Below are 21,688 nucleotides of genomic sequence, written 5' to 3' on the forward strand. Positions count from 1 at the left end.
GCATGTCCTGCCCTGTTCTTAAAGCTGGCAGCAACCAAAATGTGTTATCTATAAAAATGGTATTTTGAGGTGCTAGTATATTATAAGATCAGCCAAATTTGCAATACATTATCTGAAAAGTCTTCCCAGGAAGTTCCCTTCAAAGCAAGAGTCCTGTTTTTGGGAAAAGTGTAAGGAGTAATTGAAGTGTTACTGGAGTAGTTCTTTGTTCAGAGAGAACACAGTGTGGAGCTGGAGGAACCCAGCAGGCCAGGCATCTTTAGAGGAGCAGGAAAGTTGATGTTTCAAGTCAGGAATTTTCCGAAGAAAGGTCCTGACCCAAAACATCAGCTTTCCTCCTCTGATGCTGCCTGGTCTGCTGTGCTCCTCCAGCTCCACACTGTGTTATCTCTGACTCCAGCATCAGCAGTTCTTCCTATCTATTCATTGTTCAGCTTTTTAACATACTGAAATAACTAAGACTTAGAAGTATCCATCACGTTTCCAAGTATCATATATGCAAAGTGTACATCACATCTTTAATCGGCTCAAATCTGACTATGAAAAACAACAAATTGTTATAAGTTGAATTATATTGTTGTCTGAAATGTAACTGAAGAGGTCATAGAAGTCGTAATGAATATATAAGTAGTTCCCAATAAACCAGCAACAAGGAGGAGAAGGGGAACTACTTAAATTATTTAAAATACTTTGAGAGTGAGGAGGAATCCTTTTGGCTGCCATCTTGCTTTGTAAACTAAGATTTCTAACACAACAGATAAATAATTCCTGAGCAATGCTGTGAATTAAAGAATTCTCCACTTTCTTAGAAGACCAATGGATTTGTTCGCAGAGGCTCAGGGAACCTGAGGCTTGGCTTCGCTCAGTTCCTAGACGTTGCTCTGTTCACCTGGACTGCTCTTTGGTGTTACACATGTATGGCCTTCATGTCCCATGAAGAATGCAGAGAATTCTTGGGCTGTTCATATTGCATTTATGATGTTGTTGCAAATCTCAAAGTGCACATTTAATGACATTTATAATCTATCTATTTGTCTATTAGCAGTGGTGTCACCGCATCACTGAATGCATGAACTGTATAACAGGGATGTTATGCAGATTGAATTATCAGGCCCACTAATTTACACATCCTCCAACTCTCTGCATCATGCACATCACGCCCACTTTATCTTGCATTTTCTCTGTCCCATTGTTACTATATGTCTGTCTCCCCCCCTTCCCTATACCCCCAACCACAATTTCCCTCTGTCATATTCTGCATCCTTAGTGCCTTTTTTTAAAAAACCTTCTCTGGCTTTCTGCTATCTCTTTCTGTGTTGTCATTTGTATTTCTCTCTCATCCTTTCTCATGCTGTTCCTTGCTCTCTCTTTTTGTACTTTTATGATTTCTGTGTATCTGTCACTCCCTCTGCCCTCCTACTTTGTCGTTCTGTTTTTTCACACTCTGTCCTTCTCTTTTACGCTCCCTCATTCATCCTCTCTCCTGCTTCCTCTATCTGAACACTGATTTTTTTTTACCAGAAAAGCGAATGGTTTATATCTATAGGGAAGCCAAAATGAAAATAGAAGGGACTTCTCAGAGGACAAAAATACATCCTTCATTTTGGCATTGTAGGTTCAACAGATCTCATTTTTTTTTCCTAAGGTAAACCCAGAATAGTTTAATTAAGCTACAGAGAATGATTGAAGTGTAAAATTATATCAGGAAAACAAACAAAAATTTGTTGTTTGGTGTACTTTACAAGAAATTCTGAGTTGAGATAACCAACAGTATAAAATTGCTGTTAATGTACTGTGGGAGATTGTGTACTTCACATACACACTCTCTGAAGCCAAGGTCTCCATGTAGAAATGTTAACAAAAATACTGAAGCAATTCTGACCTGATTTGACTTGTATTTTCCTGTCTACCCCTTATACCCTTTTACACTGTTGTCAGTCAAGAATTTATCTCATTCAACCTTTACAATATTCAATAGCCTTGCCACAACTTCCCTCTGGAGAGGAGAATTCCACAAGCCATGGGAAGGCAATCATCTCCTGGTATTTCATCTTGACTAGTTTTCCAGAGACCTAGGTAATGTCCTGGAGACTAGGATTCGACTCTCGTGTTGGTGGAATTTGAATTTAATAAAAATCTGGAATTAAGAATCTAATGAGGACCAAAACCCATCTGGTTCACTAATGTCCTTTAGGGAAAGAAACTGCCATCCTTACTGGTCTGCCTCTGGGAGATTAGGGGTGGGCAATAAATGTTAGCTTAGCCAGCAATTCCCACATCTCATGAATGAATTTTAAAGAAAGTAAATGAGGGATGTTTGGAGGAAAAAAAGGTCTCATCTGCCTTCAAAGCGAGACTCTTTATTTTTAAACTGTGTCCCATGGTTCTCCTCTTCCACAAGAGGCAACATTCTTTCAGCAACCACTCTGTCACGTACCTTCAGGATCTGCATGTTTCAAGAAGATCACTTGTCATTCTTCTAAATTCCAATGGATGCAAACCCAACCAGTTTGATTTAACTTCATTGGATAATTGCTTCATCCCTGAATTCAATGGAGTAAATCTCTGATATAAAACAAAACAACTGGAGATGCTGGAAATCTGAAACAAAAACAGAAATTCTGCTAAAATTCAACAGGTTTAGCAGCATCTGTGAAGAGAAAACAGAGTTAATGTTTAAAGTCCAGCAACCTTTTCTTAGAACTGATAGCATTTGGGAAAATGGGATGTTTGTCTTCATGACAAGGGGTCGGAGTGATTGGGGACAGGGGGGGTGAAGTGTCCTGATAGTTGGAGATGGAGCCTAGAGAGAGAGGTGGGGAAGAAAGGGGGATTGTTCCATTAGCTTTCCTGCTCCTAAGATGCTGCTTGGCCTGCTGTGTTCATCCAGCTCCACACCTTGTTATCTCAGATTCTCCAGCATCTGCAGTTCCTATTATCTCTTGTTCTATTTTTGTATGCCAATTTTCTGGAAAAATGAACATGTTTATAATTTTCCCATATTTTACTCCATCTGAAAAATTTTTGCCATTGTCTCAACTTATTTTGTGTATCCCTTTGCAGATTCCTTATGCCTTGTTCACAACTAACTGCTGCTTGTGCTTCTGTATCATCAGCAAACTTAGCAAACATTTACAGCAAACTTTTCATCAACCTGGCACGTATGGGAACAAGGGTGTGCTGGTTGCTTAAATATTCCTGTTGATCAAGTGGTCCACATAATCAATGTAAAACCACACTCCAAATAATAGAACTATAATTCAGGGGGTGTACACATCACTGTTATACTTTATTTATAGCAAAAATCATTTAAATAATAATGCAACTTTGCCTTAAATAAAACTTAGTGATAGAGAGCTTTCTCATTTACACCCTCAACTGACTACTCAGACGTCATAGAGATCATGATAATACAATAACCTTTGGTTGTTTGAGGTATATAACTTCTACCATTTATCAAGAGTGCTTGTTCATTAGGTAGCAGTAAAAACAAAGACAACAAAGTGTGTAGCTGGATGAACACAGCAGGCTAAGCAGCAGCTCAGGAGCACAAAAGTTGACGTTTCGGGCCTAGACCCTTCATCAGAGGGTTAAAATCAGTTAAAACGAAGTTTGCTTTGTATTTGATCCCTTCGTCCAAATAATTGATATAGATTGTGAATAGTGGATCCCTGTTGCACTCCATATAGTTCTAGTTTTCCAACCTGAAGTTGACCCATTCATGCCTACACCACGAACTCTTAATCTGTGTAGTAACCTTCGATGTGGCACCTTATCAAATGTTTTTGAAAATTCAAAATTCAATCCACACATCTAAAAGCTCCCCTCTGTACACATTGCATGTAATTTTTCAAAGAACATGAATAAATAATTCAAGCGTAATTTCTCTTTCACAAAGCCATGTTGACTGCCTGATTGTGATAAGATTTTCAAAGTGTCCTGCTACAACCTCTCTAATAATAGTTTCTGGTATTTTAACTTTGGCAGATGTCGGCTAACCACCGGATAGTTTCCTTTCTGTGTCACCCTCCTTCCCTTAATAGAAGAATTTAATTTCTTATTTTTTAATTTGATGACACCTTCCCACAATCTAGGAAATTTTGGAAAATTACAATCAATACATCTACTGCCTCAGCAGTCACTTCTTTTAAGACCATTGGATGGAGTCATCCAGGTTTTAAGTTCTTGCCAGGCTTTAGTTCTAAAGGTTTTCCCAGTATCCTTTCCCTTGTGATTGTTATTGTTTTAAGTTCCTCCCTTTCTACTATTTGATTTTACAAGTATTTTATCGATAATATTTGTGTCCTCTACAGTAAAGACAGGCACAAAATATCAGTTCAGTACTTATTTCCCATTTCCTTGTTTTCCATATTAATTCACCAGACTGGCTGTCTGGAGGACCAACACTCACTTAAGTTCCCCTTTTCCTTTGTTAACTACTTGTAAAGACTTTTACTGTTCTATTTCTTGCTAGCTTTCTCTCATACTATATTTTTTTCCCCTTTGCTTTTTTTTTGACATTCTTTACTAGTTTTAAAATTTTGCCTAATCTTATGATCGATTGCTAATCCTTGCAGAATTGTACACTTTCAATTTGCTACTATCTTTTAACATCAGTCATGGATGGTTACCATGTAATCTTTTCAACTCACAAGGATGTTTCAGAGAATCTTACAGTTAAACAGCTCAGAAACCGACCCTTCAATTCAACACATCCATGCCAATTAGATATCCAAAACTGATCTAGTCCCATTTGTCAGCAATTGTCCCATATCCCTCTAAACCCTTCCTATTCATTTAGCATTCCAGATGCCTTTTAAATGTTGTAATTGTATCTGCCTTCACCACCGCCTCTTGCGGCTTGTTCCATATACCCACCACACTCTGCGTGAAAAAGTTGGCCCTCAGGTCCCTTTTAAATCTCACCTTAAACCTTTGCCTTCAGTTTTGAATTTCCCCCTACCCTGGAAAAAATGACCTTAGCCATTCACCCTATCCATACCCCTCATAATTTTGTAAACCTCTATAATGTCACCTCTCAGCCTGCAGCTGTCCAGGGAAATTATCCTCAGCCTATTCAGCCTCTCCCTATAGCTCAGATTCTCCAATCTTTTCAGAAAGTTTAACATCTTTCCAAAAGTGGTGAGGCCAGAATTCTATTCTAATTCTAATTCTGTTCTAATTCTAGTATTCTAAAAATGGCCTCACCAATGTCCTATGCAGCCACAACATGATGTCCCAACTGCTCGACTTGGGCAAGCATGTAAAACACCTTCTTCACCACCCTGTCTACCTGCGATTCCACTTCCAAGGAGCTGTACATCTGCATCCTTTGGTTTCTTTATTCAGCAACACTCCCCAGGACCATTCCATGAGCAGTATAAGTCCTGCCGTGGTTTACCTCACATTTGTCTAAATTAAACTCCACCTGCCACTCCTTAGTCCATTGACCAATCTGATCAAGGTCCTGTTGTACTCTGACAAAACCTCCTTCACTGTCCACTACACCACCATCTGAAAGCTGCCATTCTTGCTATATTCACATCCAGATCATTTATGTAAATGACAAAATGCATAGACCCAGCACTGATCCTAGTGGCACAATGCTGGTCACAAGTCTCCAGTCTGAAAAACAACCCTCTACCACTATTCTCTGTCTCCTGTCTTCAAGCCAATTTTGTATGCAGTTGGCTAGTTCTCCCTGTATTCCATGTGATCTAATCTTGCTAACCAGTTTACTATGCAGAACCTTGTTGAATGCTTTGCTGAAGCCCATATAGACAATTCTACCTCTCTGCCTTCTTAATTTTCTTTGTCACCTCTTCAAAAAACTCAGTCAAATTAGTGAGACACAATTTCCCACGTGCAAATATATGTTGACTATTCCTAATCAGTACTTACCTTTCTAAATGCAAGTAAATCCTGTCCCTTGAATCTCCTACAACAACATACCCACCACTGATGTCAGGCTGGCCGGTCTGTAGTTCCCTGCCTTTTCCTTTATCATTTTTCTTAAATAATGGCACCACATTAGCCAACTACCGGTCTTCCGGCACCTCATGCGGCCATCAGTGAGACAAAAGTCTCAGCATGGGGCCCAGCAATTTCTTCCCCAGCTCCCCACAAAGTTCTGGGGATACACTTGATTGCATTTTAGGACCTCGAGCACCTCCTCTTCTGTAATATAGACACTTTTCAAGACATCAAAGCTATCTCAAGCCCCCTCTTGATTTCCCTCTTGAGCATACTCCTACTGCTCTTATACTCCTCTATTGTTAAATTTCTTCTTAAAAGTTGGCTGTTGCATCTCTACCATTTCATCTCTATTCACCAAACAGCGGGATGTGAGGGATGTTAAGGTTAGGGAAAGGTGTGTGAATGCTCTCGGGCAGGTCAGCACAGTGATGGAGGAAGTGTTGGGTGTCTTGAAATACATTAAGGTCGACTAGTCCCCAGGGGATCTATCCCAGGATACCATGGGAGGAAATAATGTGGCCTTAACAGAAAGCTTTTCATCCTCTTTGGCCTCAAGTGAGGTTCCAGAGGACTAGACGATGACCAATGTTGTTCTTATTTTTAAGAACGGAAACAGGTAAATTATAGGCTGGTAAGCTTGATGTCAGTGGCAGGGAAGCTGTCGGAGAAGATAATGAGAGACAGGATTTATTCACATTTGGAAGTAAATGGACTTGTTAGTGATAGGCAACGTGTTTGTTTGGGGAAATATCATATCTCACTAATTTGATTGAATTTTTTGAGGAGGCAACAGGAATGATTGAGGGGAGGGCAGTGGATGTTGCCTTTATGGACTTTAGTAAGGCATTTAGTAAGATATCTCATAGGCTGGTATAGAAGGTAGAGTCTCATGGGATCCAGGATGAGCTGGCTAGATAGCTTCAAAACTGGTTTGGTCATAGAAGGCAGACATGTTGGAAGGGTGTTTTTCAGAATAGAGATCAGTAACCAGTGGTGTTCTACAGGGATTAATGCTGGGACCTTTGTAATTTTTGTAAATGGTCTGGAGGAAGATGTTAGAAAGTCTGCTTAATAAGTTTGGGAATGACACCAAAATTGGCAATGTTGCAGAGAGTGAAGAGGATTGTTAAAGAATACAGCAGAATATTTTTAGATTGCAGATTTGGGCAGAGAAATGGCAGATGAAGTTTACTCATGGCGAATGCAAGGTGCTGCATAGAACATAAAACAGTACAGCACAGGAACGGGCCCCTTGGCCTACAACGTTTTGCTGAATATGATGTCAAATTAAATTAATCCCTTCTGCCTGCCCTTGGTCCATATCCCTCCATTCCTTGCCTGTTCATGTGCTTATCTAAAAGCCCCTTAAATGCCCCAATCATATCTGCCTCCACCATCACCTCTGGCAGCACATTCCAGACTCCTACCACTCTTGTGTAAAGAAAAAACTTGCCCCTCACATCTGCTTTGAACTTGTCCCTTCTCACCTTAAATGCATGCCCCCTAGTATTAGACATTTCAACTCTTGGGGGGCAATAGAAAAATGAAACAAAAAGCTCGCCATTACATTTGTTGGAAATAAATTAGTAAAATAATGAAATAAGAAGTTCAGAATAACAGTCTTTTCAACCCAGTCCACGCTGGCACCTCACCTTCAGTAACTGGAAGAGAGACCGCCAGTACCTCGCTGCTTGGCCCACTTTGCTAACTCCGCTGAACCCACACTCGCCCAGCAATCGGAGTTCCCAGCTCCACTGCTGCCGCTGCTAACCAGAAATCCCCGCTTTGGTCCGCCTGCAACCAGGCACTATGGCTGTGCTGCTGCCTTGACGATACCAAGAGTTCCTGCTCCTACACCAGGAGTCCCGCATCGGCTGAAGATCTCACCTTGCTGGCGTTGCCATCTTGACAAATCAGCTGCCACTGGCACCGTAACCCCCGATCGCCGGAGGAGCTTTGCTACATCTGCTGCCGGCACTGATCGTCGGGAGGACGTACTTGTTGCTGAAGGATGTGAATGCTTCGGGGAGGGTGCTGAAAAGATTTACCAGGATGGGTTTTAGTACTGAGGCAAGGTTGGATAAACTCAGATTGTCTTTCCAGTAAAAGCAGAGGCTGAGAGGCAACCTGATAGAGGTTTACAAAATTATGAGAAGCTTGATAGTCGGAGGCTTTTTTTCCAGGATGGAAAGGTAAAGTACAATAGGGCACAGGTTGTAGGTAAGAAGGGGAAAGTTTAGGTGAGAAGTGTGGAGAAAATCTTTCATCGAGAGGGCGGCGAGTGCCTGGAATGCACTGCCAGTGGAGGTGGTGGTGGGAGGCACATTAGCAACATTTAAGGCATATCTTGATAGACGCATGAATGGGAGATGAAGAGAGGGCTGGAAACTACACATGGGAAATAAGTAGCAGGCCTAAATAAGGATTGGAATAGAAAGGGTTGGTGGGCCGAAGGGCTTGTTCCTGTTGTATAATGAATCCTATTGTCTTGTATTGTACTGACCTACCCCTTGATTTTCCAGGTCACTTTAACCAAACCTATCTTCATAACCTTGTAGTTGACATTAAGTTTCAAAAATTTGACTTCAACCTACTCTCCCTCAAACTCATTGCAAAAATCAATCATTTTAGGATCGCTGCTACTTAGATTATTTTATTCAGTGGTTAATCTGTTTCATGGCATGTTACTGGGGCAGCACGATGGCTCAGTAGTTAGCACTGCAGCCTCACAGCACCAGGGACCCGGGTTCGATTCCAACCTCGGGTAACTGTGCGGAGTTTGCACATTCTCCCCATGTCTGTGTGGGTTTTCTCCGGGTGCTCGGGTTTCTTCCCACAGTCCAAAAGATGTGCGAGCTAGGTGGATCAGCCATGCTAAATTGCCCATAGTGTTCAGGGGTGTGTGGGATGCTCCAAGGGGCGGTGTGGACTTGTTGGGCCAAAGGGCCTGTTTCCACACTGTAGGGAACCTAATCTACACTCTGGTTGGCCCTGAAATGAGCTTTTCTAAGAAATTGATTCGAAAACACTATAAATATAGCTTCCAAGCTACCTTTGCCAATTTTATTTGATAAACTACTCTATAAATGACCTCTTAGATCTTATCTGTACCAAGAAAATGTTATCTCTCACTGTTATACTCCTGTTATTCTTAATTGAAGTACTTTTGTTGTGTACGAAACCTTATTTTAGAAAATTGAGCTACTCTGTAAAATACGGCGGACAAAAGACCTTGCATTCTTGATTGAACATAGAACATAGAACAGTAGAGCACAGAACAGGCCCTTCAGCCCACAATGTTGTGCCGACCATTGATCCTCATAGATAGTCTTTTGAGTGAATCCCAGTGAATAAACATGACTGTCACATATTTGCTTGGAAGAAGTTTCTTCAGGGCGGATTGTCATCCAATCAACTGGAAGGAGTGTAATCACAAATTATAAATTCTTTTGTATGACTGTATAATGATTACATTGAGTGACAGAAATGAAAATATCAGGATTAAGTAGAAGAAATTGGTTTAAAGTATTGGCAAAGATCTGTAGCTCGGGTTTAGGTTGAGGTTTTTGACTTGCTCGCCGAGCTGACTTGTTCTCATTCAGATGTTTCATCACCACGCGAGGTGATGTCATCAGTAGAGCAATAAATGAAGCAATGTTATTCTACTCCGCCTGGTGTAGAAATTGGTGGAAAAACAGTAAAGTGTTTTGGTGAAGGGTATTACAGGTGGCATCTAACACAAAAGGTTTTTTTTTGCTGTGAACATGGATTACAGTGGTTCCAGAAGGTAGCTCACAATACCTTCTCGAGGGCAGCTAGCCCATCCAGCAAGGCCCACATCTCGTGAAGGAATTTTTTTTTAAATACCCAAACATTTCTCCCATTGCCTTACTCTGGGTGATTAATGTTTTCTTTGAACAGAAGTGTTATGACAAGGAGCACTGATTTGTCAGCTTTAGGAGACCTGAGGGCCAACTCTAATGAGTTAAGGGCCCAGGGCAGAACCAGGGGCAAGCAATTGTTTAAATTAACAGAGCTGAAGTAAGAGACTAAGCCAGTTGACAGTTAAAAACAAGGAATATCCTTTAAAATGTAATGGCAGCAACAAACAGTGGAACTGTCACTAGAGCAACATGTTCAGGTTCTGGTGTAGATTTGTAGCTCGGGTTGTGGATAAGGTTGTTGGCTGGCTTGCTTGCCAAGCTGGCTGGTTATTGTGCAGACGTTTTGCTACCATGCTCGGTAACATCCTCAGTGCAGCCTCCAATGAAGCAATGTTCTACTCTGCTTGGTCTGTTATATGGTCCGGTCTGTTAAGTTGGGTTGTGTCATTCCCAGTTCTGTTCCAAAACTCAGCAGAGAGAAATAGAGTTAACATCTCGAGTCCGATCTGACTTCTTCAGAGCTGAAAGGGTTTGGAGAATGCTTACTGTAAAAATAATTTTGACAGGCAGGGGGAGAGCAAGGGCTCTTTGTGGAGACGCCCCATGCAAAAGACAAAGGAATTGTAGATAATGAAGGAAGAGAAAAGATGTAAAAAAAAGTGTGTGAATTAAGATGCAAAAGTGAGAGAATACCCTACGAAGCAAAGTAAACAAGACTCAATCAAGATCTTTCTCCAGCATTGGCAGTTCCTACTATCTCTGTAACAATCAATACAAGGGTCTGGATTGGGTTGGGGGGGCATGTGGGGTAAGGAGAGGGAGGGGCAGAAGAGAATGTAAGAAAAATAGAGAATGGATATAATGTGTTTAGTTTCTTAAGTTATGGAATTTAATATTGAGTTGTCATGGCTGTAAAGTGCTCAAGCAGAAAATGAAATGTTATTCCCTAAGCTTGCATTGCACTTCGTAAGAATGTTACAGCAAGCCCAGAACAGAAATACCAGTTTGAGAGCAAGATGGGTAATTGAAATGGCAAGCAACTGGGAGGTCAGGGTCATTCCTCACAAGAGATGGAGATGTTCTGCAGAGCGGTCACCCAGTCTGTCTATGGTCTTGCCAATGTACAAAATGTGGAGGAATGGAATTGTGGGAGATATGGCAGTTTGGATTGGAAATTGGCTTGCTGAAAGAAGACAGAGGGTGGTAGTTGATGGGAAATGTTCATCCTGGAGACCAGTTACTAGTGGTGTACCGCAAGGGTCGGTGTTGGGTCCACTGCTGTTTGTCATTTTTATAAATGACCTGGATGAGGGCGTAGAAGGATGGGTTAGTAAATTTGCAGACGACACTAAGGTCGGTGGAATTGTGGATAGTGACGAAGGGTGCTGTAGGTTGCAGAGAGACATAGATAAGCTGCAGAGCTGGGCTGAGAGGTGGCAAATGGAGTTTAATGCAGACAAGTGTGAGGTGATGCACTTTGCCTTCTGGTTACTCCTACCAAAGTACAGGGCTAATGGTAAGATTCTTAGTAGTGTAGATGAGCAGAGAGATCTTGGTGTCCATGTACACAGATCCTTGAAAGTTGCCACCCACGTTGACAGGGCTGTTAAGAAGGCATACAGTGTTTTAGCTTTTATTAATAGAGGGATTGAGTTCCAGAACCAAGAGGTTATGGTGAAGCTGTACAAAACTCTGGTGCGGCCGCACTTGGAGTATTGTGTACAGTTCTGGTCACCGCATTATAAGAAGGATGTGGAAGCTTTGGAAAGGGTGCAGAGGAGATTCACTAGGATGTTGCCTGGTATGGAGGGAAGGTCTTACGAGGAAAGGCTGAGGGACTTGAGGCTGTTTTCGTTAGAGAGAAGGTTGAGAGGTGACTTAATTGAAAGATGTAAAATAATCAGAGGGTTAGATAGGGTGGATAGGGAGAGCCTTTTTCCTAGGATGGTGACAGCGCGCACGAGGGGGCATAGCTTTAAATTGAGGGGTGAAAGATATAGGACAGATGTCAGAGGTAGTTTCTTTACTCAGAGTAGTAAGGGAATGAAACGCTTTGCCTGCAACGGTAGTAGATGCGCCAACTTTAGGTACATTTAAGTCGTCATTGAATAAGCGTATGGACATACGTGGAATAGTGTAGGTGAGATGGACTTGAGATCGATATGATAGGTCGGCACAACATCGAGGGCCGAAGGACCTGTACTGTGCTGTAATGTTCTATGTTCTATGTAAAGAAGACCACATTGTGAGCAGCAAATACAGTAGACTAGATTGAAAGAGATGCCAGTAAAATGCTGGAAGGTGTATTTAGGATCCTTGGACAGTGAGGAGAGAGGAGATGAATGGACAAGTGTTAGACCTCTGATTGCATGGGACGGTGAGGGATTGAGGAAGTGTTAGGTATTGGCAAAACACAATTGATTTAGATGAAACTAAAGAGAGATATGGTGAGGCAGAATGCAACTGTATTAAACCTAGTGATCAGAAGTGTGCCGTTATAGCATGACTGAAAAATACTGACATCGTCTTCTCTTATTACGTTCATAGCGTGACTCTCAGTTGTGATACAGGAAGTCAGGTGAAGCATGGACAAGAAATAAGCCCTATGGAAGATGCAGTAACTTGCAAATCAGTATAAAACTGGCATCTAGTTTCTGTCAGTATTTATTAAAATTTCTTCAGAAGGCTAGTTAGTTTGTGAATTTTGTTTTAAAACCTTTGTGACCTGTTCATCAAAGGACTTCCATATTTTTTAATGATGATGTACAGCATTAGAGCACTTCACCAAAGGAAGAACACAGCAGGGGTCAGAGTCTAGCTCTGATCAAAGATTTGCCAATGACTGAAAAACATATGGGGCGGCATGGTGGCTCAGTAGTTAGCACTGCTGCCACACAGCGCCAGGGACCCTGGTTTGATCCCACCTTCAGGTGACTTTCTGTGTGGAGTTCGCATGTTCTCCCTGTGTCTGTGTGGGTTTCCTCCCACAGTCCAAAGATGTGCAAGCTAGGCCATGCTGAATTACCCATAGTGTTCAGGGATGTGTAGATTAGGTGGGTTATGGGGGATGGGTCTTGGGATGCTCTGTGGGTCGGTGTGGACTTGTTGGGCCGAAGGGCCTGTTTCCACACTGAAGGGATTCCATAAATTCTAAATATTCCTCTGGTGGTTCAGTTGCTTATTGTTGTCATTAAAATCTGAACAGCCAAACATTATAATTATGAGGCAGACCCTTCAAGTTACACTACAGTAGATCAGGTGGTAGTTCAAAAAAAGCAATTTTTGATTTAGACGATTTCCTACGGCTGAATAAAATTTAAACATCACTAAAAATTAAGCTTGAGGGCAAATCTATATTGCAGAGCTTCATTCTCAATCATTCTCTCCCTCTGTCGCATCCTTTCTCTCTCCTGTCATTCTCTTTGTCTTTCTTTTTCCTTTGCCTTCCCTCCTTTCCTCCTTACTTCCTTCTCTCCACCTTCTCACCTTCCTTTCCCATTTTCTTTTCTTGACTCTTTCTTCCTTGTCTCGTCTCTTGCCTTATCCACACTCTTAATCTTTGCCCTTCGCTCTCACCTTTTCCTCTGCCTTTCTCTGCTTCACTCCGCTGCCCTCTGCCTCACTCCCTTTCTCCCTATTCCTTCTTCATTGAAATTATAACATTTTCTTCTTCGTTTTTCCCTTTAGTCTTATACTCTGTGTTGCTTCTTGCTGGGAGGATCACTAAGTTTTGGTTCCTTCTGTTCAATTTGCCACATAACTTCAACTATACGTTCATGGGCTTTAAACTACATTCTGTGTATGACATTTACGCCTAACTGAATAACTATAACTTGTTTATCAGCTTTGAGGTGAGCCAAGGCTCAGAAACTCTCTAGTGCAATTTCTCATCCTGCTTCTTCTGATTCTTCCCTTTCTTTCTAACATTTTTCTATCTTAATCCATTTATTATCTTCCTTGCATCATTGCTGGTTCTGTCCTCCTTATTTTTTCCTTCCCTATGTCTTATCTGTCTCTATCTGATCCTGATTTGACTGCCTGTGCTTTCCTTTTCTCTGTGTCAGGTATAGTTCACCTTTCATGACCTCTTTATATTTCACATCCCTTTGTGTGAAAAATGCTGGCTTTGCCAACAGTGTCCATATCCAGTTAGTTTATTTTGAAAAAAATCAGGTTTTGATGGCTGAATTTTGCAGTTTCATTTGCACAAGGAAAAACATTTAACATTTTTTATGGCTTGGAATGCACTGCTTGAAGGACCGTAAGCAGTATTAATGTTCAAAAAGGAGTTGGATCAGTGTTTGAAGAGGTAATTTTTGAAGAGAACTGAGCAAATCACAAGAGAGTCGAACTGATTGTGTAGCTTTTCTAAAATTGGCACGGGCACAAGAAGGCAGTTGGCCCCCTAGTATATTACATGACTCTATATGACCATTAAAAGTGCCCATTCAGATGAGGAATGCTGCTATACCTGTTCTCCAGATAGTGTGCCTTCTGTCTAGTGATGAGGTTTGAGTTGAAATTTCTGCTAGGCCTGAATGCTGGGTATTTCCAGCTAATCTGTATCATAGGAGTTGAAGCTTTTACCCTTTTCATGCGGAACCTGTACCCATGGTGTTTGAATCAGAACGTATCCAAACAGCAGCTGAAGAAGTGGGTTTTGTTAATATTTTGTTTCTGCTATATATAGCTTAAGCCCTCGATATATCTATTTATAATATGTTTGCACACACATCTTGTTAACCTTTTCTCCATTATAAATTCCTAAATGCACATTGACTGTGGAAGTTTGTTATTCTTTCATTACACTTCCCACGAGGGGTAACACCATTGACAGGAGGCGTTTTCTACTGTCATTGACCTTGAAATGCAGCAAGTCTGCATGTTCTGGTCTAAAAGTTTGTTACACCCCACTCCATCATTGCTTTGCCTGGCCACACTTGATCTGGATTCCCTGTATTTAACAGCATAGGCAAACAACTAGATAAGTGATAATTTCGAGTTGCATTGTTTAAGTGGAGGGGTTTTGGGATCACTGAGATTGACTCATGTCAGCTGGGCATATCCATAATGCTTTTTGATGCTGACCATGGCCACTCTGCAGCATGCAGAATAATGTCCTGTTTAGGTGTTGACCCCAAACACACAATGTGGGCAAAACTAACCTGGGCAATATTACACCAAATGAACATTTGTGAATGACGAATCCACTTTAGGAAATAAAGGGGAGAAAAGTGGTGTAAATTACTGGGGAAAGCGATAGGGTAAGATTTGTACTGTAGCTACCTGGGAAGAAACAATGATTTCGCAAGGGAAGAACAAAAGATCTTTAAAAAGCCTTGAGAGTGGTCTAGATGTAGTATTACTGACACTGGGGGAAGGTGGTATAACATTCACTAACAATGTGGTGTGCAGTACTTCAGCTGATATTGATCTAATCAGTTTGGAGCATTACAGAGATGAGCGAACTGTGGTAGAAATGTTCAACATCAGAACATGCAGTCCAGGCCCCAGTCTGTCATGCTCTTTCTAAGTCATGATGTCGATATTGGCACATGAATAGGGAGGGAATAGAGAGATACGGATCGAAAAATGACAGGTTTGCATTTAGATTAATTAGGGCATGATGGTTGGTACAGGCTTGGAGGGCCGAAGGTCCTGTTCCTATGTTGTACTTTTTCATTTGTTCATTTCACCAGCACATTATCTTAAGTTGAGTAGTTTCTATGGCTTTACCTTTTACAAAATGAAAGTAGCTTGTTTTGGTCAAAAGAGGTACGCGGGGAACGCCAATCTAGGAATGGAATGTGGGCACTTTAACACAGAGAAGCAGCTCGCTGACTTCTGAATCTCATTAAAACTTCAGAAGTAGTTTTAAGAATGGGCCGTGCATGCATGCTGGAGCCTTTCTTCGTGCAGCCTCCATACACGGTAAGAAAACCTGGAGTTTAATTAGGTTATTGCTTGTAACACATACAGTCTGGTTTTAGATATCAGTAATAACCTGAGCTTCATCTCCAATATCCTATAAAGCTCCTTGACCTCTGGCATTTTGACAGTTTGATTTACCCTAGCTTGCATTACTGTTTGATTAGAGCAAGGTTTCAGTTCCTCCAAAAGAATAGGCTCAGTTCATTTACTTAATTTACATGTTTCATTCTATTTCAAAAGCAGCCAGTCTGCATCTTTGTTCTCTTTCAGGTTCATCACAAGAATTAGGTTGTCAGCATCGGCTTACAAACTTCTAGAGAAAGTATCAACTGCCCTTATTAAGAATTACACATTTGAGTAAATCAAACCAATGCTGCTCATTTGTTTACAGGATCCACTCTCGGCAATGCTGTTTTCAGCTTGTGTTGCAGCAAGCATTGACTGCTCATCTTCATGAGGTGGTCACAAGGCAGACAGAAAAAGCCAGGACACTGAGAGAAATAATTGGAATTTTTACCACTCTGCAGAAAAGAATCCCCCAACTTTGGCTGTTGCTCAGTTTACTGCTGGCACTAGCACATGCAATATATTGGCTGCATCAAAACCAATAACCTGCCTTCAAAGCTGGGGCAGGAGATCAACATCAACCTCTGCTAAAGGCTTTAAATATCATGAAGGCTGAAGGTAATGAATTTACAGTATCACAGTCTGTGGATGACATGCGCAAAACTGACTGAGTAGATTTGGTGTATCAGTGAATTACACAATTATAGGCAGCTGCTAAAGTGGACCATTGTCTCTTTTTCAGTTTATCATTGCCCAATCTTTGAGCAGCAAATACAGGCCGGCATGCTGCAGCAGCAAGCAACAGTTCAAATCCTGAACTCAAGCGCAATGTGTGGTTTTTAGTCTGTCAGTTTCTGAAATGGGTGGTTTCACCATACCCAACAGGTTTTGCACAATAATCCGGACAGAACATTGAATATTTTATTGTTGACACTGTCTGCTGGGATTGCAAACTCTTCTACCACAAGCAGGAAACAATAACAGGAATATTATATAGTTCCCAAAAACACAATTCCCACAAGTGTAGAATCCTGAAGTACTTTAGATTTGTCACAAGAAAGCTGAGCACTTGCTCATGACCACATAGTTCTATATTTTGGCTAGCAGCTTTGTTCATTTCTTGTACAGTCTTTTTCTCCTTCCTTCTCTTGCATGCAAGTGCTTACTTTCCCCTTTCTTCATCAGGCACTCTCATCTACTCTTGTCTGGCTCACATTTTTCCTGTATTCTCCCTCCCTGTTTCGCTCGTCCTCCAGACCCACGCCCCCCAACCAATCCCCATCCCCCATTTAAAACAGTTGCTTTCTTCAGTTGTACAGATCATTTCATGGAGATCGGGCCAACTCTGACAGTTACAATATCAGTTGAACAAACTACCACTTTCAGAAAATAGTCACTTACTTTTGAGATGAAATGGTACAGATGATAAATAATTTGGGCCTCGAATGTGTTGCCAGGCAAGATGGTAGAAACAGACGGGATAGCAATGTTTAAGAGGCATTTAGCCAGACATATAAACAGGCAGAGAATAGAGGGTTATAGACCATGTGCAGGCAGATGGGATTAGTTGAGAATGACATCATCGCTGGCACAGACATGGTGGGCCAAAGGGTCTGTTCCTATGCTTTACTATCCTATGACAGAGAAGTAACAAGGCATCAACTTATTTATATTATTAGGTGGACAAACTCCTCGATCTGAGTTTTTATCGTGAAAAACAAACAAAGCTGTTCAGAAGATTCATTTCAATTTTTTTCATCCCACCTGCTGTAGTAGTTAGCGCAATTAAAAGGCATTAGCAGAATAATTGTTTAAACTCAGGGCATTTTTCCTTCTTATAAACCTGAATAATGGTACAGTCATTTCTGCTCTTATGTTACTGCTTGAGTTGTTTACTTCAGATGCGCATAAGTCAAAGAAATGGTCCAACATCTGCTTGATTATTTTTAATGCACTATGACATACATAAACATTCAACAATTGACACATGTCATGACCACACAAAAATAGAACACCAAAAATCATTGGGAGGGAAGGCCAGCTGAACAAAAAATGTTAAATGCCAGGACAGGTGCAAATCTCAAGATTCATGTTCCTGAGAGGGGGTGGGCCTGTGGACAGTTTCCAAAAGGACCTGGGCGATTTTGTGGGTAAGTTTACAGATATTTTTGGTGTATTTATTTTTCGTGTGTTTGTTATTTCCCAAACGTTAGATTTATACTGCGCACTTGCGTTAGTGAGAAACAAGATAGCAACTCTTCAATTTAGTTTGTTCTCCTTGCTTATTGTATTTCTGGCAGCCACTGACTAATGATTCATAGTTTGTTGGTTTTGTATCTTCTGAGTATTTGCTCATAAATATGTTTGTTTCCAGGGCAGTTGCCATTTCATCTATTTTTAATGAATACATGATATTTCAACCAATCAGATGCTAATGTGATATTCACTTTGCATGTATGATGCTTTCAATTTACAAGGATACACACCAGAGGCAACACTTCTGATTATGTAAATAGATTCTGAGGGGGAAAGAGAATGAATGTCCAAAGGATGGATTATAGATTCAAGAATTTATTTTCCTCCATGTTCGTCAAGAAGACTGTGGGCTCCCTAATATTGAGGTGAATTCTCCAGGTAGAATGAGGATGGGGAATGTTTGAAATTACAAATAAGGACTTGACAAATAAGCTGAGCACTTGGAGGACTTGTGCATAACCTAGTTGCACTGCACACAGTGTTGCTCAGAAAATAGCTAAGGATGTATTGGAGTACCTGCACGTTCCAGAAGGCAGTTGTAGTGCCAATATGTTATAAAATTACAGACGTGCTGTCCGTATTGTATCTTAATCCCCTATTGTTAATATGTATTGTTAATATGACTGTACTCTCAAGCATTCTGTGCCATTAACATTATGGTGCTCTCAATCAACCTCTACTGTTAAGATTTCTCCAATCCTCCTGTACCATTGACATCATGGTCTTTCTTTACAGTTGATATCACTGTATCCTCAACATACCTGTACAGTTAACAACACTATCCACAGTCCCCTTGTACCGTTAATATCACTGCACCCTTGGCACTCCTATAACATTAATACCACCATCGTTAATCATCTTGTACTGTTGATTCCACTGTACCCTTAACTTTCCTGTGCCATTACAAACACTGTACTCTGAGTCCTCCTGTATTGTTGGTATCAAAGTACCTTCAATCCTTTTATACTGTTACTATCACTAAATTCAGTACTGGCTTTTTTCCAACTCCACTGTGTTTTATTTGCTACTTTGTTGTGTTTGAGCCAATTCTGAATCACTGTAGAAAATTTGTCATCTCCTGCATGAAATCAGGGTATATTCTGCTGCCATGCAGGAGGACTATTGCTGACCACATTTCTAAAATCTCAATATTCTGTAGTGGATGGATTATTCTTGTTCACTTCAAAAAATTGCAGTAGGTTTCTGGTGAGCACTGTAGACTCATTCCTTTGCATGCTGTTTTCAGTTTCTATTAATGAATTGGATGAAGGGATCAAAGGTTTGTCATTAAATTTGCTGAATGGGCAAAGTTACATTGGAAAGTAATTTGTCAAGAGGATATAAGGAGGCTACAAAGGGATAAAGATAGGTTAAGGAGTAGGCAAAGATCTGTCAAATGGGCTATAATGTGCGAATGTGAGTGGTTTGTCAATTTCAGCAAGATGAATCTAAATGAAGAGAGATTTCAGAGCTCTGAGGTAGAGAGAAATCTGGGTGTCCTAGTGCATGAATCACAGAATGTTAATATGCAGATGCAGCAAGTAATCAGGCAAGCTAATATATTTAGTCTATTGTGAGGGGAATTGAAAGTAGAGAGATTATGCTTCAGTTATACAAAGCATTGGTCAAACCACACATGGAGAACTGTAAATGCATTGAAAGCGGTTCAAAGAAGGTTTACTGGACTAATATCTGGTATGAGTGGGATGTCTTATAGGTTGGACAGGATAGGTTTGTATCCGTACGAGTTTAAAAGAGCAAGAGGTACCTTGTTTGAAATATTAAGATCCTGAGGGGTCTTGATAGCTTAGGTGTGAAGAGAATGTTCCTCTTATGGGAGAATCCGGAACTGGAGATCTCTTTTCAAAATCAAGGTTGACCCATTTAAGACAAAAATTAGGTGTTTTTTTTCTGAGGGTTGAGAGTCTTTGGACCTCTTCTCTCTTCCTCAAAAGGTATTGGAACAGAACAGTTGAATAATTTTAGGATAGAGGTCAGTGAATTCTTAATAAGTAAAAAGGTGAAAAGTTGTCAAGGTAGGCAGGAATGTGGAGTATTCAGATCAGTTATGATCTTATTAAATAGTGGTGCAGGCTCAAGGAGCCAAGTGGTCTTCTGGTCCTATTTCATATTTTCATAATATGTAAAGTTTTCAAAACAAAATAGTGAATTCTAATATCATCCGTTTCGTTCAAAATATTTCAATGGAATGTCTTATAAATGCTATATGAATATTTGACTAGAGTGAATCCTTCTTAATTTCATAGCATGGAAATAGCTTTGATGATATTAAATTTGTCAGTACAGTTTCATTGGCTCACAAATGCTTACCTTTAGATTACTAACCAGTGCTGGAAGACTATTGTACAACAAACTTAACACACAATGTCCTCAAATAACCTCATGTGAGGGACCCATCTCCAATTGGTTTGGTGAATTTATCTGTGTTCTCAGTACTATCCTTCAGGTTTTATCTGACCTGTTCATTCAACTTGTCAGATGTTGGGTCACTTCTGATGTATACACTTAAATAACCCTTATCGTCTTCAGCACACCTTTGACCAATCAGTTCACCTGATTCTGGTGGTCCAGTTAATAATTATCTCCCCTAACCATTTTTTTTGTCCACAACAGCAACATAATTCCTTATTTTGCAGTTACACTCTCATTCCTCATCTCCTTCAGCTCTTGCCTCTCTTTATGTTTCCTGAAATATTCATTATCAACAGTTCAACTACCTTAAACTCTCCAACAAAAAGAGTGTGTGCTGGAGAAATTCTGCAGGTCTGGCAGCATCTGTGGAGAGAAAAATGGAGTTAACATTTTGAGGCCAGAGACCCTTTGTCAGAACAGCAACAGTCGGTTTCACATTTTCCCCTGTCTGTTGGTATATTAACTCAACTAACACACAATGCCACCAATAACCTTGAAATTGCTATCCTTATGATAGTACCGTTTCATCTATAACTTAACTCCACAACACTCCCTGAAACATTTAGCATCCGTTTATACTTGTTTCATTAGTTCTTTAGTGATCGTTGGTCCATTTGTTTTTGGATGGTGTTCTATCCAGTCCTTTGTTATGTCATTTTCTTATCATTCACAGGATGTAGGTGTTGCTGGCTGGGATTTATGGCCCAAATTACCCTCAAAAAGGTTTAGCTGCATTTTTGAACAGCTGTTGTCCATGTCTTTTAGCTACATGTGTGGCGTTGATAGGGAGGTATTTCCAGGATATTGGCCCAGTGAAGGAACAGTAATACATTTCCAAGCCAAGATGGTGTGTGACTTGAAGTAGGAATTGCAGGAAGTGGTTTCTCCATGTATCTGCTGCCCTTGTCAGTCTAGATGATAGTGCGCACAGCTTAGAAGGTGCTGACGAGCCTGGGAAAGTTGTTGCAGTGCATCTTGTAGATGTTACACGCTGCTGTTACTGTGTGGGTGGTGAAGGAAGTGAACGTTTCAGGTGGTGACTGCGGTGCCAATCAAGAGCTATTTGTCCTGGATAATGTTAAGCTTCTTGAGTATTGTTGGAGCTGCACTCATCCAAGCAAGAGGGGAGTATTCCATTGCAC

The 21,688-nt window shown here is 40.8% G+C and overlaps 1 protein-coding gene across 7 annotated transcripts in view; it reads left to right on the top strand.

Moving 5' to 3' along the window:
* Window positions 1-21,688, top strand: part of LOC125448180 (SWI/SNF complex subunit SMARCC2) — a 171,329-nt gene that overhangs the window by 66,157 nt on the left and 83,484 nt on the right. The gene's annotated exons all lie outside the window — the stretch shown is intronic.

Source organism: Stegostoma tigrinum, chromosome X (genome assembly GCF_030684315.1).
Source record: "Stegostoma tigrinum isolate sSteTig4 chromosome X, sSteTig4.hap1, whole genome shotgun sequence".
NCBI classification, from domain to species: domain Eukaryota; kingdom Metazoa; phylum Chordata; class Chondrichthyes; order Orectolobiformes; family Stegostomatidae; genus Stegostoma; species Stegostoma tigrinum.